This window comes from Propithecus coquereli, unplaced genomic scaffold (genome assembly GCF_000956105.1).
Source record: "Propithecus coquereli isolate 6110/MARCELLA unplaced genomic scaffold, Pcoq_1.0 Scaffold331, whole genome shotgun sequence".
In the NCBI taxonomy this organism is placed as follows: Eukaryota; Metazoa; Chordata; class Mammalia; order Primates; family Indriidae; genus Propithecus; species Propithecus coquereli.
The window spans coordinates 2,048,230-2,073,316 of NW_012148964.1; the positions used below are offsets into that span (position 1 = coordinate 2,048,230).

The 25,087-nt window shown below is 40.2% G+C and overlaps 1 protein-coding gene and 1 pseudogene across 1 annotated transcript in view; one reads left to right on the plus strand and one right to left on the minus strand.

Moving 5' to 3' along the window:
- SLC35F1 (solute carrier family 35, member F1) overlaps positions 1 to 25,087 on the minus strand; it is a 408,845-nt gene that overhangs the window by 83,561 nt on the left and 300,197 nt on the right. The gene's annotated exons all lie outside the window — the stretch shown is intronic.
- On the plus strand, positions 7,966 to 8,643 carry LOC105815398 (annotated as a pseudogene).

Sequence of the window (25,087 nt, forward strand, 5' to 3'; positions counted from 1 at the left end):
TTTTAGAAATGTATCCCTGTTGTTTCATGTAGAGACAATTCATTTATTTTATATGATGCATGTTATTATGTTTTATGAACATAGCACAATTTATCCAGTTTTCCATTAGTAGACATATAAATTGTTTCCAATTTTTCTCCACTACAGACAATGCAGTGAAGGACATATATGTCCTTGTACATGTCTAACTCTGTAATAGGTATGGAGTTTTATTTTGTTTTCATTCTCTTTTTAAAGGACTATAAAGTATGACAAATATGTAAGACATAATGAAAGTTATTCTAATTTGAAGTAAGTCAGAATTCCACCAACAACTTCAGTAAGCAAGAACAGAGAGGAAAATTATTGACAATCTTGTTCATGTGATTCATATCTAATTTTACTAAGCATCAACAGGATGATCGATCAAACGTGTTTTTAATTTTTTTTAACAGAGACTTATATGATACTATGTGTCAATGTCTACGTGCCTTATAGATATTAACTTACCTAATCCTTACAGTAACTGTATGGTAAATACACTACTACTAACCCTATTTACAGATGAGAAGAGTGAAGCCTGGAGAAGTTAAGCAACTTGCACAGGATCACACAGATGAACCAATATTTGAACTCGTAACAATCAAGCACCAGGCTTCATACCTATTAGTACTGCACTAATTTTTGCCTCACTGATTTGTAACTGTGGTTTTGTCCTCATGAGTCACGCATTTCTCATTAAGGAATCTTTCATGACTTATCTGTTCCAATTCATATGGTGCCCCACTGCCAGCTCCGACGGGTGCCCACCACACTGGAGCCTATATGCACAGCATCCCCCTGGAGCCGCCAGTGTCCAGCTGTGCGACTGTGTGTCTTCCACCTCCAAATCGTAGGGATCAGGATGTATTCCAGCACCATCAGTTTAATATCAAGGATTTGATACCTCCTTGCTTGATCTGAGTCTATGACAGAATTTTTCTTGCAAAATGTGAAGTAAAGTTTTAAATCAATTTTATGGCTTAAAAAAGTCAAATTACAAGAATTGCTGTTATGTGCTGTACAACTTGCTGAAGCGTCAGGCGTAAGAACAATGGTCACACATAGGGTGGGGTGAGGGTTGTGGTGGTTAATAAACATTGAGTGAATGAAGAGGAAATGTTTGTACAAGGACTGAAACGTGGTCCACCTTCACGCCAGTGACTAGAAAACAGAAGAGCCTTGATTCATAATATTCTTGTTCACCCCCAGTGGTAGTCTGAGTAGAGAATAAAAGTACTACTAGACAGCACCCTAGGTGAATTCAGCTAAGGGAACAAGAAGCTGCATTATTCTTGGGATTGCATTTTCATTAAGGGCTCTCATGGGTGCTGGGATCCTTTGTGGTGTTTTTATGCAAGTCCACAGCAAGAACGAAGCCCCTGCACTGGGGTGAAATCCTTACTTGAACAGACACCTCCTTGGCTCATAGTCTGAAGCCAGAATGGCATCTCCTTTACCAGAACTCCAAAGGGGAATACTTAAGTATTAATCAGTGAATCTGAAAAGAAGAAGGACTTAGGATGGACTTACAATTACTCACTTTTAAAAGCTAAAATGTAGTATTAGGATTTAGAGTTTAAAACAATTCTCTTTGGTCTGAAAAGTGACCAAAATTAATGTGCTAATTATAAGGAAGTGAAAATGTAAATTGTTCATGAAAAGGGCTGCAATCAGTTGCACTTCATAATGTGAATCTGAGTGTAAGGATGAAATACAAAAGAGAAAAATAATAACGATTCAATTTCTCTTGTATTCTTTCATTTATTTTTCTTATCAGAGCCAGACTGTGAGATAAGGAAGAACATAAAGGTAGCCCTTTGATGTTTTGGCTTAGTAGCTAACAGATCTGGGTTTGGCCACAGGCTGCATCTTGCTGTGTGGTACTGAGTACTGGGTTAATTGCTCTGAACCTCATCCCCCTACTGTAAACTGGGGATCATAACAATTATTTCATAGGGCATTGTAGATTAAAGGTAAAATAAGTAACAAAAATATCTAATGCAAGGTATGTGTACAAGACATGAGAGCAATTGGTGGAGCCCTGAAATCCTTGATTCCTTATGATGATTAGTTTTATGTGTCAACTTGACTGGGCCACAGGTGCGTAGATTAACATTATTTCTGGGTGTGTCTGTGAGGGTGTTTCCAGATGAGACTAGCACTTGATTCCGTGGACTCAGTAGACGGCCCTTCCCAATGTGGGTCGGCCTCATCCAATCCACTGAGGGCCTGAATAGAACAAAACACTGCAGACGGGAGGATTTGCTCCTTTCACGTCTGAGCTGGGACATTTCATCTCATTTTCTCCTGCCCACGGACTGGGATTTATACCAACAGCTCCTCTGGTTCTCGGGCCTTTGGTCTCAGGCCAGAACTACACCAGCTTTCCTGGATCTCCAGCTTACAGAGGGCAGATAACGGGATTTCTCAGCCTCCATAATCACATGAGCCAATTCCTCATAATAAGTCAGTCAGTCTGTCTGTCTATCTATCTAATCTACCTACTTACCTATCTATCCTATTACCTCTGCTTCTCTCGAGATCCCTGACTAATACAATCCTTGACCATCACCTCATCCCACACTAGCTCCCATGTGTGAGATACTGCATAGAGGAAACCCAGGAGAATGAACTCTCTTAATTACTCGCTAGGGCTTTGACCACACATCCTCTTCATCTCATACCCTGGCGAGCTGTGCTCGACCACATTTGAGCCAGCACAGGACATTGTCTAGACTGAAGGTAGGTTGAGGGGCCCATCATTGATGCTGCCCACCTGAGCAAGACCCTTGTCTTGATCCTATGGCTCTTACCACTTGATCTACAAGGGGAGGCTCATGAACAGGCCCCTTCGCCCTGAAGCCCAGAGGAGGACCTGGGACCCTGGTACTACTGGGCCTGTCCAAGATGGGAGTTTCTATGGAGACGTTTCCAAGGTTCTTCTTACCATACGTGCTGCACATTATGGGAAAGACATAAAAGAGGCAACTGTGTAGAAGGGCAGAAAGAAAGCCAAGAGGAGAAGAGACTTTGCCTCAGTTCCCATTTTGTTCCCCTCTTTGCCCTCTCCTTAAAGCTCCTACTCATCCTATAACACCCAGTCTAAATGTTACTGGCATGTGAAGCCTTCCCAAATTTTCTTCCACCCATTCCCAGTCTTCCCCAGAACTCTTTTTTTTTTTTTTTGCACATCCTATACTGCCTAGCATAGTGATTGAGACAAACTAATTACTCCATGTAAGATGGTTATTAAGGTAAGATAGCTGGATATGACCTTTAAAATCTGTTCAATTATCTTGCTGTTTTCAAGAAATGCCTAATATGGATTTGGAAAAATATCTAAAAGCAACTAAAAGTGAATCATAATCACATAAGGTTCTGGTAGCTTTCGCTTTAAGCTGAACAGAAGAAAAAAACCCTGCATGCATAGATATGATTGCATACAAGGTAGATTTCTTAATAGTAAGCTATGTTGTAAGATAAAACACAAATCAACACATCTGTCCCATATTTCTAGTTTTAATAGACATATTTCTTCATAAATGTCATCTAACTTCTAAAATTTAACTCATTAAGACTGAGCATATATTCGTACCCCAAACTCCTGTCCAGTTTATGCATCTTGGTGAGCAACTCCCTTTAGGGCTGTTTTGACTTTGCCTCATCTTTTGCGGTTATCTATACGTGCAGGTTTTAGTTCTGAAAAGGAGTCCCAAGGGTTTCTTCCTTTTGATTTGGACAGTGAGTCTGCCAGATTGGGCCTCTCCCTTGGGACTGTCAGGTTGCCCTGCTCCAGAAGGCAGTGTCTCAGAGAAAACGAGAAGCATGGTGCCCTAGGGAGTCAAGGACCACGGCAGCCACACCTTCCTTGCCTTTGGCAGTGCAACATGAGGGAGGAGGAGCCATTCAGCAGGGGAGTCTCACCCAGGCTCTTCCTGCATGATGTCATGCAGCCACGCTTCGATTTTCCTCATCTACACATTGGTGCCAGTAGGTAGACCTGTCTCCTTGGGTGTTTGTGAGGATTAAATAAAATTTCCATAAAGTGCTTAACACAGTGCCTGGCAAATAGCTCTTGTTATTATTATCTTGATTTTTATCATAGCCGGTTTCTCCTCAGGTCAAATCTCCTACATACAGTGGCTGTGTAGTAAAGAATTTAACCTTGTCCCCAGAAAGGTCTGGCCTTTGTATCTTAGCTAACAATGTGATTTAGGGTAGGGGCGGCTATTTCAGAAAGACTGATAATTATGTAGAGCGGTAGCTTTGGAATACAGCTGGAGGGGCTTATGACTAGAGACTGAGGTCGGTCATATGGACAATCAATCATGCTTACATAATGGAGCCCCAGTAAAAGCTCTGAACATCGAAGTTCCAGTGAGTTTCTTTGGTTGGCAATATTCCGTGCATATTGCCGTATACTGATGCTAGCAAAGTTGTACATGCTGGCTCCATGGGGAGGGGACAACGGAGGCTCCATGCTTGCTATGTCTCCGGACTCTGCCCTTTGCACTTTCTCCCCTGGCTTATATTTAATCTGTATCCTTTCCCTATAATGACTGTAATCATGCATATAAGAGCTTTCAGTGAATTCTGTGAGTTCTTCTAGCAAATTATTGAACCTCTGGGTGTTTTTAGCTTCTCCCACCCCACACTTGTAATTGGTGTCAGAAGGGGGATGGTCTTGTGTGAGCAGTGGTCCCTCGGTAGCGTTGGGACTGTGCCCTAAAGCTTTGCAAGCACAAAGGTTTGGCTTTTCCACAAAGGCTTTTCCTCAAACACAATTAAATTTTTCCCTCTCTTGCTCAAGAACTTGAGTGTGTATGAGGTGTATCCAGTATAACCAGTCCCTGGAATCTTCCAAGCCTGGATTCAAAGTAAAACAGACGAACAAACAACTAGGCTCTTTTCCAGGTGATCTAAAACAACGCATAAGATGTAATTATTTGCTATCTTGAAAGAGTGTCAAAATTTCGTTCTTTATACATAAATTTTCTGTCATTATAAAGTTGTCACTTACAATGGGAAATAATGCTCACTAGCTCAAAACAGTTAATGATAGGTTGGCTGTGTAGGGGGTGGATGCTTTAATTTGAAATTATTCAAAGCGATCATAATGAAACTATATACTAATATAAATCTCTCTATTTTCCTGGGGCGAGCCTGCTGAGAGGAAAATGTATTTGTCCTTTTTAATGACAAGACTATTTTCCTTTTCTTAATCCCATTTTGTGAAAAATGACCCTGTTTGCCTTTTGGAAGTTTCCTGTAATTGGCTCTGATGCCTCCCGACATTAGCAGATGAATCTGTCAGTTTTGTGAATTTTGTCTCTAACAAAAAGCTGTGTAGCAGCTAATGACACACGATGTGAGTGGAAGAGGCCAAAGCAGGCTTGCCTCCGGACTCCTGCCACTTGCTGAGTATGTTCAAAAGACAACATGACAGAAGGTGCCCACCTGAACTCTTGAGGGCTGACCTTGAGCTCTGACATGAGAGCATCTGTCATGGTGGACACATAGGTTAGACATAACATGGGAAATTAGCAAGAAGGAGCGTCAACAGGCCAGAAGCCTGGTGAAGGGGAAGGCTGCTGGCCTCCTCTCCCCAAATGCCAAGCACAGATCCGCCAAGGCCACTTCTGTTACCTGACATTTATTCTCCATCAAACACTATTTGTCAGGCACTGGGCCAGTGGCACCATACATTCATTCTCTCATTTAATTGCCACCCTATACTCGAGGTTAAAAGCACGAAACCAGAGAGACCTGTGTTAAAGTCCTGACTCCGCCACTTAACTGGCCGTGTCACCTTGGGAAAGTTTACTCATTTATAAAATGAGGCAAACATCGTTTACTTGAAAATCATGCTAGGAGAATTAAATGAAAAAAAATGTATGTAAAATGTCTGGCTTCCAGTAAATACTTGGTAAATGATATAGCTATGTTATTAATAGCCCTGTGAGGAAGATATTTTTTAGATCATGAAATTGAATGTGGAAGAAGTCATTTTTTCCGAGGTCTGTCCTGGCCTTTTGTTATAAAGTATTCAGTACCCTAAGAGTAATGCTTTTTGTTTACACAGTATGTTTCATAAAACAAATCAGAAACATTTTTGTTTATCTTTCTGAAATTAAGTTCAGTAGAAAAGAAGCTGCATTTTTATGAGCAATGCAATGACAGTATGCAGTACTTCTAGAATATATATATATATATATGTATATCTCCACCTGAAAATATTGAGGAATGTATTATAGGATTAAAAATTTTCCATTATACCAACTTAGTGGCAGTGAACATCATAACACCCAGATTATCATCTTAAAATACATTTTCCACCAAAAGAAATAATGGTCTTTGAAGAAATGGCTGATTGCAGATCTGGGTCAGGAAATATAATATACAAGTTGAGCCTGAAACATCTTGTCACACAAAACAGCAATGAAGCACTCAAAGACTATTATGGTTGTATCAAAAAGATTCAAAGTCCAACACCTGAAGCTCTGACTGGGGTGTCAGGGGACAAGGGCAATATATGTAACCTAAATGTTTGTACCCCCATAATATGCTGAAATAAAAAATAAAGATTCAGAGTCCAACTTGGAGAGTCTTTCTTATGAAGATAACAACTGAAATGGATTGAGATGTATGAAATATGATTAACTCCATGAATTCATAATGCATTTGAAAACAACAGCAACAACAATAATCACCACCAGACAAGCATAAAAAAATACTAATTTGTACCCATTGGGAGATGTTAGTAAACCAACTCACTATTTTGAAAATTGGTAAATAAAGGAAAAGAATTAAGTGCATTTTTGTCCTGGGATTCTAATATGAACTGTACCACTAGATAGTAGATGAGAGGAGATTTGTCTTTATGGTAATATTCTAGTTAATAAATAAGAAATGAGAAAATTAGAACATCACTTTATACCCCCTAATGAATTAATGAATATAGTCCTTATCCATATAAGCTAGTAGCTTAAACGGATATAAGCTTCTACTACAACAAAGACACAGTCAAACATTATATTTTATGTGCTTTTTTTAAAAAAAAAGAACCTAAATTTGATCAAGTTTCTGTACTCAACTACCAATTTAGGAAGTATAGAGGTCAAAGGAACATGTTATACTACACTGGATAGATTCAATCAGCAAAATCCAGATTGGGGGATTGTGGGATATGCCTGGCTACCCAAAGTTTGGTCTGTTGCATGGCAGCAATAGCATTGACTGAGATAGACTGAGCTTGTTAGGAATGCGGAATCTCAGGCCCAGCCCACACTTACTGACTCGGAATCTGCATCTGATCAAGACTCCAGAGGATTTTTGAGCATTACAACGTTAGAAACACTGATAATATAGGCCAAATGATGATTTCTTCAACAAAAAAAACTGTAATAAAAATAGAGAAATCTGTAGATTAAAAGGATTTAAGAAAAATATCACCCACTTATAATGTGCAGGCCTTATGTGCATCTTAACGCAAACTGTATAATACATGAGACATTTGAAATTCTTGTTAATTTTATTAAATACGTGTGACCATGGAATTGTTGTTATGTCATTTCTAATTTCTTATCTTTTAGGAATACGTACTGAAATAGGTACAGATGAAATGGTATAACATCTGAGACTGGATTCAAAATAATACAGGAAGGGGGAAGTGGTGAGGATAAGGATAAGGTAAGCTTGACCTTACGAGTTGAAAAATTTGTTGAAGCTGATAAAGGAATACATAGCTCTTCATTATACTATTCTGTCTACTTTTCTATATATTTGAAATTTCCCAAAATAAGAAAGTTACAAAAAGCAGAATTCCATTGTAAAGACAGAGTCTAGCTAACGAAGTAGCATTGGCTGGAACATAAGAACATCAATAGTGTCTGGCCTAGAGGAGCTGAGCAGAGACGCAGCCAGGACTTAATTAGAAAGCGAGAGACTACTATTATGGCCGGGAAGCCCAAGCTGCACTACTATGATGGACGGCGCAGAATGGAGGCCATCCGGTGGCTCTTGGCTGCAGCTGGAGTAGAGTTCGAAGAGATATTTTTAGAATCAGCAGAAGATTTGGATAAGTTACAAAATGATGGGCGTCTGATGTTCCAGCAAGTTCCAATGGTCAAGATTGATGGGATGGAGCTGGTGCAGACAAGAGCCATCCTCAACTACATCGCCAGCAAGTACAACCTCTATGGGAAGGACTTAAAGGAGAGAGCCCTGATCGACATGTATGTGGAAGGCATGGCGGATTTGAACGAAATCATCATTATGCTGTTCACGCATCCACCTGAGGAGCAAGTCGCCCAGCTGGCCTTGCTCGAAGAGAAAACAACCAATCGCTATTTCCCGGCCTTCGAAAAAGTGTTAAAGAGCCACGGACAAGACTACCTTGTTGGCAACAGGCTGAGCTGGGCTGACATTCACCTAGTTGAACTTATCTACAACTTGGAGGAGTTTGACCCCAGCCTCACCACCAACTTCCCTCTGCTGAAGGCCCTGCAAACCAGAATCAGCAACCTTCCCACCGTGAAGAAGTTTCTGCAGCCTGGCAGCCAGAGGAAGCCTCATGAAGATATGAAATCAATGAAGGAAACCCTGAAGATTTTTAGGCTTTAGTAAAGCAGGCATGGAAGCAAAGCACAGCCCAGACCCATCTGCTAACATTTTACAAGAATAATCTGCTTGCCTAATGCTGACGGTGGCTACTGTGAAGCTACTAAACTTTTCAAATTATGTACTAATGAAAAAAAGAAAAAAACTCCTTTGACCAGTTAAAATTCATTCTTTTTCATTAGGATCTGATATGGAATCAGATTTCCAGTGTGTCCCTGATCTGCCTCTTTTTGCAATTAAAAACTTAGTACAAAAGGAAAAAAAAAAAAAAAGAACATCAATAGTGTCTGTGTGTTTGTAGACAGCATTTCTCCTTACAGTGTCCTTTAGTTATAGGTGATATTATACTCCAGCAGCCAGAGAATGCAGAAGTTTGAATTCTATTACTTCCATGTCCTTATTTCAGTTTTGGAGGTCAAGAGGAATACTTGGCAACTTTTCCAGCAGAGGTTTTGACAAGCTCTTAATAGCTAAGTACCTCTCTTGTTCATTTCCCTGTATTCTGTTTTTGTGGAGGTGCCTTGCCCTTGTGCTACTGGCCAAGTTGTTCCCTGCCTTTCTTGCCTTATTTTCAGACAAAGCCTTTCTATGTTTAGACAACAAAAGTCCTTACAGGGAACCTTTTGTTGGTGCAGTGCAGCATCTATAGTGGAGCATCTACTCACTACCGAAGCTTCATAAAGCTGCTGGTGGAGAAATCACCCTCTCGAGGGTTGCTAGTGCTGTCTTCAGTTTGGTAGATACTACTAAGGTAGAGCCAGCTGAGCACAATAATATCTAACACAAATATAAGAGATGACTTGACTGGAATTGAGACTGTCAAGAACCAGGAGAGGAAAAGACGCCAAATAATAAGCTAACATCCCAGATGAAGCCTCCTGTGTTATGTGCCAAACACATTGGGAGGCACAGATATCACAGGCCACAGTCCAGTGAGATTCCACAGTATGTTACTACCCTTAACCACAAACATAGGCCTTGAATAAGATATTCAAATATTAAAATATTTTGGAAGCAAGATAAAGTATAACAAAGCAAGCCAGTGATTTGATTATCTATAAGATTATATAAATGTTTATTTACTTCTTGACCCCATCAGATTTTTGCCATTTTTTACCAGCTTTGTCCAGTCTGGTTTTTAAGCTTGAGTGTGCATTAGAATCACTTGGGGAGCTTTTAAAATTTCTGCTTTCTGGGCTCCACCTCAGACATTTTCACTCAGTAGATCTGGGCTGAGGTTCAGGAATACAGATGTATTTTAAAAAGCCTCTCAGAGATTGCGTTGCTGCTTGTCTCTGGTTATATTTGACAACCTTGATTTAAACTAATAAGGAAGTGGGGTGTATTTCCCTCTGAGGCATTTTGCTCCAGGACTTGCTACCTGCTTGGCTGGGGACTAGAACCAATTGACAGGGTAGCTTTTGGTATAGGAATAAATTTGATAGCTGTTCTAAATCTGTGAGAGCCCAAAGAAGTGGTAGGGGCTATTTATCCACAAAGGTAATATTAGAAGGTTTTCCCCAATTCCTACTTTCTCAGAGAAATTTCCCCAGTTTGACCCACTCCGACTTTTCCTCTGAATTCTTACAGTCCTTATGTGTTGTTCTACTGATTTGGAAACTTCATCATAGAATTTCTTATATTTTTAAAATGTTGCACGTGTATAATTCTTCTGTCCTGAATAATAGTAAACTTAGGAAAGCAGAGCCTCTGTTTTATGATCTCTTTCTTGCACTCTATGAACATACATTATTGTCTGTTTAACAAATATTTACTGATCTTCTATTACAAACAAATCCCAAAACATACATAATATAGATCTAGTCCATGGAACCTAATGTCTCTATTTTTATTATCTTCTACATTTACATATAGGGATATTTTAACTTTCCAAAGAGTTTATTCATTTGTTTATTATGTATCAACTACGGTACTAGTGAGTCAGCTCATGTGCACTGTCAATGTCTGACAAAACCTAATGATCCATATTGAAATTCATAGAAATATACGCCCTCCAAAAATGTCCATTTTATAATATAATATATTTTTTAAAACCCACAACCAATAAATAGAAAGCCTAATGATCCAAACTGATTGTCTTTCTTAGAAATTGGTTTTATTCATGCATGGATATGTACCTATTGATAGAATGTAAACTTCTGAGAATAGAAAAATCAGTGTCTCTGAAGGGTATCTGTCTCTGAGACATGGCAGGTGGCTTGTAAAACAATACTGAAGTATTATTAAGCAACCCTTTACCAGTACATTTCTGGGACAGGGTTAGTTTGGACAACCACTGATGTGAGATCAATTTTAGGAACCAAAATTGATCAGAATATGTCCCAGACATCACTGGCTACATACAGCTTTTAACAGGATGTTCCATTTGTCTATGGATTTTTTGGGACATAGAAAAAAAGTAGGTGCTTTTAAGGCAAATAAAAGAAAGCTCCTTGGATTTCCAATTAGTAGTCAAGATAGGAGGTAAGAAGGAGTCATAGGCTAAAATTAGGATTCTTAAGGTAAACCTGGAAGACAATTTCAGCTATTCTCCAAAGTAATCCCATCAACCTTGTTTGTTCTCTTTGCTTCTTACATCTTGGATCTAATTCAAAGATCAAACTTGGAGTGTCCAATCTCCACCCACCAAATCCAGTCTATTTTTAGATCTGACTTCAACTGAAACAGAGTGCTGTTCTGTAAAGGGTATGGCTGAAGTCTAAAGGGTGCCTGAAGGTTGTGGATATTCATCTAGCTGAGAAATAAATTTGCTAACAGTGCTAATTCCTTAGGTGGAAACTTGACTGTGGACAGGTATGGTGTCAACTGACATTTAGAGTGCTCCTTCCCGGTTGCCTGGGTACGCTACGCCTGTAAACACCATTCCCCTTACTTAACTATTGTCCTGAGAGGCCTCTCATTTCTTTCTTGATAACGGAAACTTAGACACATCCATGGCCTGGTATAATTGAACCAAAATCCCAGGACTTGCATTCTACTTCAGAATAAATATTAGGCCATCTGTCCAGTCTGTGGACCTGCCGTCTGTACCATGCCATCTGTCCTACAAACTCTAACCAGGGCAGGAAAAATTAGGCTTTTGTCTTGACATCTCCATGATGCCCCAGTCATATGGCTGGTCTTAGCAAGTGAACAGATAAATAAATAATGTTTCAAGAAAGTAACAGAAAGCAACATTTCCAGGAGAGGAAATGACTAAACTGACCTTGTAGTATCCTACCAGAGTTTATATTAAGACATGTTGTGATCCCACTGTTGTATTTTTGAACCTGAGGTCAGAAAGGAAAAAGCAGAAGGACATCATTTCAGGAAGGAATAATTAGTGTCAAGTTAGGGTGAGATAATTATATTATTTTTTTCATGATTGTTATTCTTCTGCATATGGTAGAATATACAGTAACGAAATTTACCATTTTAACCATTTTTAAGTATACAGTTCAGTGGCATTAAGTACATTCACATTGTTGTACAACCATCACCACTATCCATCTCCAGAGCTTTTTCATCATCCCACTCTCAAACTCTGCACCCACTAAACAATAACTCCCCATTCCACCTTTCCCAGCCACTAGTAACCACTGTTCTTCTTTCTGTCTCTGTGAATTAGACTATTCTAGGTGCTCATACAAGTGGAATCACACATTATTTGTCTTTTGTGTCTGGCTTATTTCATTTATTTTAATGTTTTCAATGCTCATCCATGCTGTAGCATGTATCAGAATTCCATCCCTTTTAAAGGCTAATGGTCCCATGTATGTATGTGCCACATTTTGTTTATATATTCATCCACTGATGGACACGTGTTATTTCCACCCTTGACTACTGTAAACAATGCTGCTATGAAGATTGGTATACAAATATCATTTTGAGTCTCTGATTTTAATTCTTTTGGCTATGTACATAGAAGTGGAACCAAGGTGATGATAAGTAAGTCATGTGAAGTCATGTGATGAATGAAGCCCCAGGAACATTTTTTTTCTGTTGTTTTGGCTCCTCTTGTAGCCAGTCATTGGCTCTTCCAAATCACTGGATCCTCAGGCTATTATATGACAACTCAATTTGAATCACTTTGGAATCTAACTCAATTTAAGGCCACTCTGTGTGAAAAGGGGCGAGTATGGGAGTGGGACTGACATGATTTTATGTTCCCTCTCTATGGGAAGTCTGGGTAGCTGCTATTTTTGGACTGAACTGAAGTTCCACATGCAGTACTTTCACAATCTACAATCCTGTGTACCTCAAAAATCATGACGACAATAAAGTGCTACTCTATGCTCAGCATTTTGAGATTCTTCAAATAAAGACAATAAATAAATAACTCCTGTGCAGTGAGTAGTTTTTTTTTTTTTTTAAAAAAGAGTCTCATTCTGATTCCCAGGCCAGATTGCAGTGGCATCATCATAGCTCACTACAATCTCAAACTCCTGGTCTCAGGTGATCCTCCTGCCTCAGCCTCCCAAGTGGCTGGGACTGCAGGCATGTGCCACTTCGCCTGGCTAATTTTTTCTATTTTTGGTAGAGACTGGGGTCTCGTTCTTGCTCAGGCTGGTCTTGAACTCCTGACCTCAAGTGATCCTACCCCCTCGGCCTCTCAGAGTGCTAGCATTACAAACATGAGCCACCGCACCCAGCCCATGAGTAGCTTATTGACAGTTAATAAATATCATCAAGTCTTGTGATGTGGACTTTTCTGTAAATCAATTGCTACAGAGGCCTCTGACACGATTAATTTCAACCATTTCCTGACTACTTTTGCTCCTCTGCCTTAAAATAAATAAAAAGTCCTCTGTTTACATTCTCCAACAGTTTTTGGGGGGGGGTGGAGAAAGGTAGGAAAGGAACTTATCTTCTTTATCTTTCATACAGCTTTTTTATAGTAGGAATGATAAAATAAGAATCTCAAAGACTATAGTGATCTAGAAGAAAAACATGCATATCAAATATTCAAAATCTTTAGGATTCCTGAAATGAAGAGTGTTCATACTCTAACCTACAATGTAACCTACAATGTAAAATATACTTTCACATCTGCCATCACCTGTCAAATGAATTTCACTTTAAGTGACAACCACATTCCTTTGATAGACGAGTGATGGACTAAGTCCTTGTCTCTCATTCAGAATACACCATATTCATACTAAGATAACCAAGCTTTGCCTCTGCCCGTAGTGGTTGTGTAAGAACTGTCTGTATATTAGACATCAGTGTCTGAAGTCCTGCAATGCCTTTTACTACCAGACTCATCAAATACAAGCTACAAAGTTAGAAAAATCACTACTACCTTAAACAGGCCATTCTGCGTTAACAAAAGTATTAACTGCATCACAGAAGAACTGGTTTGTTAGACAAATAAAATCAAGATGCCTCACCTCTCTCCATCTGTCATGTCTCTGTTTCTGCCATTTCCCATTATAGGAGAAGACTGTTAGCCTGGTTCCTATTGTGACAAGAACTCACACGGAAATGCTCATGAGCTCCTCTACCTCCATGGCCCACCACTGTCTCAGTGTCTGTTGCCTAGCAACAAGACCATTTTTATCTATGCAGGCAAATAACCTTTAGTATACATTAGTTAAAAGCACTTCTTGGTCTTTCTTTTATTTTTGAACACTTTCAAAAATATCCTTGTCTTACATGAGTTTTAAATTGCCTCATTTTTTTGAGATACGAGACCTCAACAGGAAATCCACTGTGCAGTTTTCAGATCTCTTCTGTTTCATCTACCTCAATACCTTGCAGTCTGGCCAAGTATAGAAATCCTCAAGGAACAGAACATGTCTGAATACCAAGGAACACCGTAGTCATCAGCTTTTCCCCCAGGTTTTCGGGGACTCCTACCTCTAAGTCCACTTTGCCTGAGCCAAGGATACCAGTGACCAGATGCAGGAGAGAGGCTAAGGTTCTCTTTTCCCTCCTGACACCAGGAAGAATAGTGTAACCAAGGGGCCTGGAGAAAGGTCTTGGGACACAAATTGCTCACAAAAATACCTAGACAGTGACTGTCAATTATCAGTTGATCACTTTTAAGAGAAGTGAGGGAAAAGACAGCAAAAATGGAAGAGCAAAAGTCACATATTCATAAAAAGGATGTCACTGATAAACACACACACACACACACACACACATGTGGCCTGTCTTTTTTGTGATCACTCAGATGTTTTTCACTCTGAACCTGGTTTCTCAGGGAAAAGAGAGTGTAGAGGAGAGACTGTGCTAAACCAGGAAGAAAGCCACTGTTAGCTGAGAGAATGAATCCAGAAGAATGAATGCTGTACCATCCTCTATGGGCACTCCACTTCGCCCTCAGAGTTAGTAAGCTGTATCTACTGTGGAGTCCAATTCCTTTGGATGTCCTGGAGGATCCATGCACAAGCAGTGAATTCAAAATGCAATTCCAGACCTTAGTCAATCAACATACATTTCCTTTCAACTCAGTAAATGAAAGTTTCTACTCAGTAATGTTTCTACTTGGGACAGGCCTTGCTGGGTGAAACTTCCTCCTTATCGGTAGTCTTCAAGTTCCCCTACTTTTACTTAGAGCCCATATCAATTCCATTTTCTTTTCACCGATGATTCTGTCTTTTCCAATTCTCTTTGAAAAACGCAGATTGTATTTTGGATTCTGCCCCTTCTTCTAAGACTGATTCATCCATTTTCTAGTCAGAGCAGCGGTGTGATCCTTCAACTTCTCTGAGACAGCATTTGGCTTACCATCCTTCACCTTCCTTCCCCACTGCAGGCATCTGCAAGCATTTGCACATTCCACCCACTATCCTTGTTATATCAGCGCGTGGCTCCTGCAGCAGCTGCAATGGAGAGATACCCCAGGAATGCTTTCCCATTGGGTTTCTAGCCCATATTTGATCGAGTTGATCGACTTGGACCTCAAAACTGGCCATGGAGCTACTATGAAGGTCTTCAGCTACCAGTTTCCATGAATGCTTAACTTACTCATTGTATACCAGTGAAAACATTCCCCAGATGAAAAGTCTTTGTCCTACACTGGTATACCTTACTTTACATAACGGCTGTGTTGCCCAAAAAAGTTGGCATAAGAAAACTTTCTTTTAAATAAACCATCACATTTCATATGTTCAGAGAAGAAGCCTACAATGAATCATTTTTTTAAAAAGGGAATAATTCCCTTTGAAAGTGCCAATCACACCCTAATTTAATCTTCTGTAAGTGGTGATTTTCTTGTTATGTTTTCATAGAGTGAAACCCACCTACATGTAATTTCATGACAACTGTAATAATTTCATATCACAAGCCTATTGAAAATACTACCACAGTGAGGCATGCCTGAACCCACACATACTTTTCTCAAGACGAACTTTTAAATTCTAAAGCTATAAGATCCTTGAGAGTAGGACCATGTCTTATACATTTTTGTTACTTCCAATGGTACCAAACATAGTATCTTACACATAGTAGGCAAGTAACATATATTTGTTGAAGAATGAATGAATAAATTAAGCATCTTCTGGTAGTGCTTAGTGGTGGGCTTGAGAGGACTTCTGGTTTTGAAAAAATAAAAAATACAGAAAATTGGCTACACCATGTAGTCACAACAGTGAACTGGTAATCTTAATAATTTCCTGAAATACCTTCAAAGTCATTTTAAAAAGCAAAGTAAAATTTTTTTTAAAAGCATTCCATATAATGTTGAAGTCTTCACTCTCCTTTATACCCGATACTATTTCCCCCCATCCTAAGAAGCAACATTAGGAAATTTATGAATTACCTCACAAGCCATTTTTGGTTTTATATACATTTATACACATGTATATGCATATGTATGCATATCCATATATAACATTTTTGTAAGAGTTATAAAATTTATAGTACTGATATCATACTCTACTTTCTCTATATATCATTTTGCAACTTGGTTTATTTCACTCATCATTGTATTTGTGCATTATCCATGTTATATACAAATAAGTCTGGCTCATTTTTTTTAAATGTGCAGAACAGCATGCCACATTTTATTTACCCATTCCTCCCATCCCTGGACTCACAGGTTATTTCTAAATTTTTCTATTATAAACAATGCTGCAATAAACATGTCTCAGGGCTTATGTAAAATCTACCAGTACCAAAATTTACTGATTCATAGGATATGCACATTATTCACATTCCTACTGTAACCAAATAACTCCCCAAAGTGTATGAATTTACACTCCGCCAGTATTGTGTAAGAGTTCCCTTCTATCCACCCCTGCTAACACAAACTGAACACATCCTGCATGCTCATCTCACAATAGACAAGGAGGATAATATCTCATCAATTTTATGTTTTGTGATGAAGACAATGAAACTCAGTAGTCTTTAAATGGTAGTATGGTGCCAATACTATCATATTCATAACTTGTTGATTTTAGTTCTTTGATGTTAATATAGTAGATTCTAATTAAGAGCATAGTGAAAGGAATGGACGTAGAGCTCAGAAATTATAACTTTAACAGAATTTGAGTGCATCCTTATGCATCACTGAATTTTAAAATGATGCCCAGATGCATCCAAATTTGCCTTAACTTGTACCAGCATGTTTATAATAATGCAATGAAGTATCCCACCTCTCAGTGTTCTTTCTTCAATATTTATGGTTTTAACCTTTTATAGACAAGATCCAGGTTAGATACTAATTACTTCCTAATGTAAATGGTGTTCAAACACTAGGAGGTTCCCAAAGTTAGTTTTGGTATCTACTTCTATAAGAAAACTAGATTAATTGTTGTCCTAAATGGTTTAGAAGAGTGCTGCTGAGAATGTGGATAAATACTGCCTATATATTACATCTAAATCAAGATTTTTATAATTTAAAACAACAGACACCAGCTGTGGTGATCGTAATTAGAAATGGAAACTGTTGGAAGGCTAGGGAAGTGGGTTTGAAAAAAGTCAGGATTCAAGACATCTGGTATTTTTGAAAATGGCTGACCAGAGACATCAGCTGCCACAGCATCTCAGTAAGAAGGAGAAGTTTTAGATGAAAGAGAAAAAATGAACAAACAGACAAAGAGAGATTAGGTGTGGGTCTGAGGAAAGAGTTCCAGAACCTTCAAGAGACTCCATGGGAAGAAGTTGCGGAGCACAACAGGAAGGAGCAAGGTATTGGCAGAGATCAACCCCCCAAGAGGCTTGGAGCCCAGTTAGAAGTGTAGGTGGAGCAGTTAGTTTCTCCCTCCCTTGCATCTCTGATAGTTGGTGGGTTCCCGAGCTACTGGAGAGACTTTCTGCCCACACGAGTCCAGAGGCTGCTGCCGCCAGTGAGCTGGGAGCTTCTTGTGGACAGGGTACCAGGCTCCCAGCCCCACTGGGACACCTCCCATCTCTACAGACCCGAGCTAGGATGGCAAGTGCCATATTACTTCTCTACCCACTGTTTTCCTTTGTCCTCCCCAGGGGGCTTCAATTCCCCAGGTTCCATCTTGCTTCTCCCCACACAGGCATTTCCCAACTCCAGCCCAGACTGCAGTGGCCACAGGGGTCCAATGGGCACCAGGTGATCTGTGTGACTACAATGCCTGGACATTTTGGGCAGGTGGCCTCCTGGAGATAGGGATGGGCATGACCAGAGTGCTAGCTTTCCTCCATCCAGACTCTTTTTCCCTTTCCATCCCCCACCCATGGCTGCTGAGAGAGAAAACTGAGCCACCACACTGAGGCTTCCACAGAGAGTGGGGCTCAGATCTTTCCTCTTGGGGTCCTGCAGCAGACTGAGGGGTGCCTGGACTATGAGCTTCCTGCCCACTGGCCCTCCCTGGTGCTATTTGCCTGATTGCTCCATCAGAGTGGGGCACACCCTGAGGCGGAGAGATAGTGAACCTGCTTGGGCAGCCCGTGGGCAACTCAGGACCAGTGTGCTTCTCCCAGGCATGCTCAGGGATTGATCTTTGATGTCCCAGGGATGAGCCCACAGGCCAGATCCCATATCCACAGGTCTCAATTGCATTGCTCAGGGCCACAGAGGGGAGATTTATAAATCAGTCTCAGGAGGAAAGGGAGCTTGCACGGGCAGATCAGGGGGAGAGCGCAGTGTGGGTCCTGCCTGCAGCATGCTCACGGGGCACTCCTCCCCCAATAAGAGGGCCATGCTCTCAGCTGAGGTCAGGATCCTGGGCAGGGAACCTCCCAGCCAGCATCACAGTTGTGGGGGAGCTTTTCCGGTTTGAGCTCCTGCCTGCTGACAGATGCTGGGAAGAAACCGTGGAGCAGGGGAAGGCAGAGAGGAGCAAGGCCTGCTCCAAACTGCCAATTTGTGAATCTCAGATGGACCAGGCTTTTTGGTTGGGTGGGGCCACTTCAGACCCTCCTTGGCAGTTTAGCCCAGAAGCTGGGAGGCCTTTTGAAACAGATACCTTGCAGACTTTTGTGGCACCTGAGGGCAAACTCACCAAACCCAGCCCCACCCAGCTGCACTCCCCCAGCTGCCTCTGTAGTGACAGAGAATAAGGACTCACCTGAAGTTCTAGGGCCCCACCCACAACCTGGGGCATTCCAGCATTTCTCCTGAGGGACTAGAGCCAGTCACAGGACCCAAAAACAACATTGCAGCTTGTTCCTTCTGGCAAGAGCCACCTACTGACATGCCATTACAATTCACACTGTTAAGAAGACCACAGGGCTGGGAAAAGGGAAAGGATTTCAAAGACCCCTATTCTCCCTCATCAAAGAGAGACAGGGAATCTGCCCACTCATATAGCTCACCACTCCTGCAGCCTACAAATAGCTAGCAACTGAAAAACCACCACATCAAGGATATCTACAACCAAGGCATCTATCCAGCCCCCAGACTGCCATAAAAACACCCATGAACAAAGCCAAAGGTTGTTACCCAACATATGCTAAAAACACCTGTACAAGTGAGGGGAGGGGAAAAAGCCCTATCTAAACAAAAGATAATCCAAAAATAACAAGCAACAACTGCTCCAGAAGAGAAGAAATCAGCAAAAGAACTCTGGAAGTATGAAGAATCAGAGCAATAGGTAATACCAGCTCTCCAACAATGAATACCAACCAAAATCAGAATATTGAAATGACAGATGAAGAATTCCAAATATGCATTATAAGTAAACTCAATGAAATACAGGAGAAAATGGAAAACCAACATGAAGGAAACACACAAAAAATTGAGGAAATGAACAAAAAATTCACTAAAGAAATTAAATTATTCAAAAAAATTAAGGCCGGGCGCGGTGGCTCAAGCCTGTAATCCTAGCACTCTGGGAGGCCGAGGCGGGTGGATCGCTCAAGGTCAGCAGTTCGAGACCAGCCTGAGCAAGAGTGAGACCCCGTCTCTACTAAAAATAGAAAGAAATTATCAGATAACTAAATATATATATAGAAAAAATTAGCCGGGCATGGTGGTGCATGCCTGTAATCCCAGGTACTTGGGAGGCTGAGGCAGGAGGATCGCTTGAGCCCAGGAGTTTGAGGTTGCTGTGAGCTAGGCTGATGCCACGGCACTCTAGCCAGGGCAACAAAGCCAGACTCTGTCTCAAAAAAAAAAAAAAATTTAAATAGAACATCTAGAAATGAAAAATTCATTCAAGGAAATATGAAACACAGTGGAAAGTCTTAAGAATAGACTAGGGCAGGCAGAAGAAAGAATGTAAGAGCTTGAAGACAACACCTTCAAATTAAACAAGTCTATCCAAGATAAAGAACAGAGAATTAAGAGGAAGGAACAAAGCCTACAAGAAATATTGAATTTTGTCAAGAAGCCAAATATAGGGATTATAAACATCCCTGAGGGTGAAAAGGAAAATACACAAGGGCTGGAAAACCTTTTTGAGGAAATAATTGAGGAAAACTCCCCTGGTCTTGCCAGAGATTTAGATATCCAGGTACAAGAAGCTCAATGAACACCTGGGAGATTCATTGAGAAGAGGCAATCACCATGACCCATCGTCATCAGATCAGCCAAAGTTAACACGAAGGAGGAACTCCTGCAAGCCGTAAGGTGAAAACATCAGGTAAGTTACAAAGGAAAACCCATCAGAATAACTGCAGACTTCTCAACTGAGACCATAAAAGCCAGACGGAACTGGGCCCCCATCTGCAGTCTTCTTAAACAGAACAACTGCTAGCCTAGAATTTTGTATCTTGCAAAAATAAGTTTCTTATATGAGGGAGAAAGAATTATAAAAGCAATCCACGTATGTAACATTTTTACCCCCATAATATTCTGAAATTAAGAATAAAATAAAATAAATTACAAATGAAAAAAAAAAAGATTTCTGGGACATCTATGTAGTGAAAACAGTCTTTTTAAGATGCCACTGCTAGAACAAATCAATTCCAACTGTTTTTACAGTTCGTCCTACTCCACTCAAGATTCAAAGACCTGGGAGAAAAAGAAATATTGGTCTAGCTTGGATCACATGGCTGGCTCCCAGTCAAAGACTGAGCACCTTAGTACAATGAGAATGTATACTCAGGAAAATAAGGGATAATCCAATTAAACTACAGAAGATTGGGTATTTGTTGGCCCAAAACAATACATGTCTGTTACAGGTGGGTTGAACAAATATATGTTTAATGTCTACCATCTGCCTGGAATAACCAATGCAGATGTGGTCACTGCACTCCAGTGGGCTTAACAAAGCCTGTGAGCCTGAATTTAAGTATGTCTGTGTGATTCCCACCAATGGTAATGTCTCCCAACATAGCCACTTGCCTCCTTAAGTATCCAAAAAACAAAAAATGCCTTGTAAACAAATGAACCTATTTCTTCAAGTATGAATTATCCCTTGCCCTGCAAAAGCTCTCTTCCTGCTGTACTCCCAATTCTTGCCAACAGTGCAACGAAGTCTCAAACCTCAGAACCACCTTTGACTTGGCTGTTCTTCTGTCCTTGTCAATTTTAAATCTGTGCTCATTCTATCTCTCTATTTTCTCTTTCCCAGTCATCACTTCTATAATTGTACTGTGTTGGGTCTAGTTAAGTCTTTCAGTGCTTCTCACCTAAACTATAGTGCTAGTCTTCTAGCTGGTTTCCCCATGCCTAATTCTGAACCACCAGACTCCACTGTGTATACATACTAGTGTTAGAGGATCTGTCATGAATACATTGTCTAAAAAAGGAGAAGAATGAATGGGGGTATAGGGCAGGACAAGTGGATGTTGGGAGTAAAAATGTTACATACTTATTATCATTTACCTTTTTGGTTTCCCAGTATCCATACATCCTTACAAATACTCTTCTTTATATTTATGAAAATGTCCTCATAGAAATAAAATTTACTCATTCTCCCTTCACAAAGGGGAAACAAAAAATTGTTTCATCCAGTTATTAAGTCTTCTTTAAAGTCCAATGCTGAAATTCCTATTGTGAGTGCTAAACTTGAAACACACATTTAGGTCTAGGTCAAAAATCCCTGAATAATGAGCAGTCCTCTCAGCCAGACTGAGATATGTAGCTCCTAAAGGTATGGCAACCTCCCTCTGAATAATAAGCTTAACCACCCCCAACACACGGAGCTATGCAATGAGGGCAAGAGAGAGAGACTAGGAAAACTGCACTACCACTCTCATTGGAGAAAGTAGAGAGCACTTTTCTGCTGTGGTACTGAAGTACCTTTGGTCAGACAGTCTAGTTCACTGCACCTGACACTGCTTGGAGACAGCTTCTCTTGTCCCTTACTCTCCATGATCCCTAGTGCTTCTCTCGGGGAGAATGTGTGTTACCCATTTTGCCCTCTGGCTACATGTGGGATGGACACACTGGGGAGGATTCGTCTATGGTCTGTGCCTCTTGAGTAACCTATTTCCTGTGATTGGTGGACTGCTGGCTAATCCAACTGTCAGGAACCAAGGTAGCATGAAATACTTGGTGTTTTTTGTGAGGGCACTGCAAATGGAATGTGGGGCCTGCACCTGTTTCTGTTCTGTGTTGTTCTCTCATGACACAGTTCGATGTCTAGAGTCCTGAAAGGGAATGTCCTACTGGCTTCATTCTGGTCATGCATCCATCCCTTAAGTGAGAACTGAGGTTCCCTGAGAACCACATGGCCTGGGATAGGGGGTAGATCACCTGACAAAAGTTGTACTTTTGCTGGAAGTAGTGTGAATGGATGCTGGTTGATGAAAAGTGACAATGTCCCCCCTGAAGGTTTTACTACATACAGTTCTGTTTCCTTTTTATAATCTGTGGATGCCTGTGTATTAAAATTATTCTGATAAAAAAAAACAGTTACTGTCTGTACCCGAGAAATCCAATTATTTAGGTAAGGCACCAACTAAGTTCTTGAGCTACTTTCCACTCAGCTGTGCACTATTCTGGCTAAGGTTAGACAAGAAATTTATTATAATAATGACCTGTTAGCATCACTTGAGCTTCCAGCCCTACAGGAATAAGCAACATGAAAATATTAAAATGCTATAGTCAGCATGATGTGTTCTTGGTATTCTTGGCACGAACTGGCCTCCTCAAGGGTATGTCCATATGTTCCTGGTTGTTGTTCTTCAATTGATCATGCACTCTTTAAGACTTGACATTTCATGATGATTTATATCAGTCACCTGCTTCTTGGGAGTCACATTTATTTATTTAGCAAATATTTATTGAGTGTCTAGTGAGACTGTTGTACATGCATAGTTTATGGTAGGCACGCAATAAACATTTGATGAATGGATGAGTGTAATGTGGGTAGTGTGAAAATGAATTAGACATGGGTTTTGTGCACAAGGATCTTGTGGTTTGGGAAGAGAGATGGGAAACACAGCCTCAATCATAACTGTAATACCAGACAGAAAGTAAGAAAAGCCAAAAAGGCAACGGAAATTCAGAAGAAAAAGGCCTCATTTCTGACTAGGGTAGTGTATTAGTTTACCGGGCTGCCATAACAAAGAACTACAGACTGTATGGAGTAAACAAAATAAACTTATTTTCTCACAGTTCTGGAGGCTAGAATTCCAAGACTAAGGTATTGATAGGGTTGATTTCTTCTGAGGCCTCTCTCTTTGGCTTGTAATTAGCTATTTTGTCCCTGTGTCTTCCATGTGGTATTTTCCTTGATGCCCTAATCTCTTTTTATAAGGACACTAGTCATTTTGGATTAGGGTCCACCCATTTGACCTCATTTTACCTTAATTACCTCTTTAAAGACCCTATCTTCAAATTCAGTCACATTCTGAGATACTGGGGGTTAGGACTTCAACTTATAAATTTGAGAAGGGGGGAGAGGCACAATTCAGGTCATGAAAGGTGGTCAGGGATGGATTCAGGAGGAAGGGCAGCATCTCGGCTGAAGCTCCACTCTGATTCAGGTATGGAATAATCACATGTAACCTTATTCTTGCCAAAGTGGTTGGGTTAGGGTTGGACATATAACTTGACCAGAGCCAAAGAGACACAATAGGTTTCTAGTTGAGTGACCAAGAATAAGCTCCGCTTTTCCTCTAAATGCCTGAACCTGAAACTTTGAAGGCTGGAGTTGGTAGATTTCTTATAATCCTGAGGAGAGAAAACGCTTGTTTGAGAACGGCTCTTAGCCAGGGGAAGCCAGAGTAAAGAGATGTAGAAATCAGGAAATCGGGTCCTATGGCACCATCTGAGCTGGTCAAGCCACATTACTCCAGTGCTACCCTTCAGTTTCTCCAGTCTATTTTTGTATTTCATTTCACTTTTTGTTGTTTTGTTTTTATGCAAGCAAGTGGAATCAGATTTTTTTGGTCACTTGCCACCACAAGAATCCCAAGAGGTAAACACTTTAAACCAGACTTTCCACAGATCAAGCGGTAAAATTTTAACAGGGAAAAATTTCTTTAGAATGAATTAGAAAATGTGGGACATGAGACATTTGATATATCAGGTGGATAATTCTTGATTGTTGAAGAACAGTAGCAATCACCATAATTAGGTCTCATTTTAATTATAAAGAGGGTTAATCACTCAGAAAGACAGAAAAGTAAATCTGCTACCTTCTCCCATTTTCTGGCAAGCTCCTCAAGGTGGAAGAGTTGTGAATGGCACATATTTGCACAACTGGGTTCCTTTTGTTCTTTTACTTGCTCCAACTAAGTGACTTAGAATATCACTGTTATTGTTTCCACGGAATTATATAATAAAGATAACTTTTGTACAGCAGGCTACTGAAATGATACTTGTCGTTACTTGGTTTAGAATAACAAAGGTGCAGATCAGACCTCTGGAATAGGTAGAATAAGAAATCATGCCTGTTCCTTTTTGTAACATGGATTGCCCTGGAGAATGGAACTGAGAGGAACCTCGGAAAGTTAGCATAATATTTAAGATAATAAAATATTTATGAAAATTTGGATAGGACATTGCTGGACTCTCATAGTACCAGGGACATATAAACTCATAATAAAATATTTATGAAAATTTGGATAGGACATTGCTGGACTCTCATAGTACCAGGGACATATAAACTCTTTAGAGATAATTTAAGGTAAT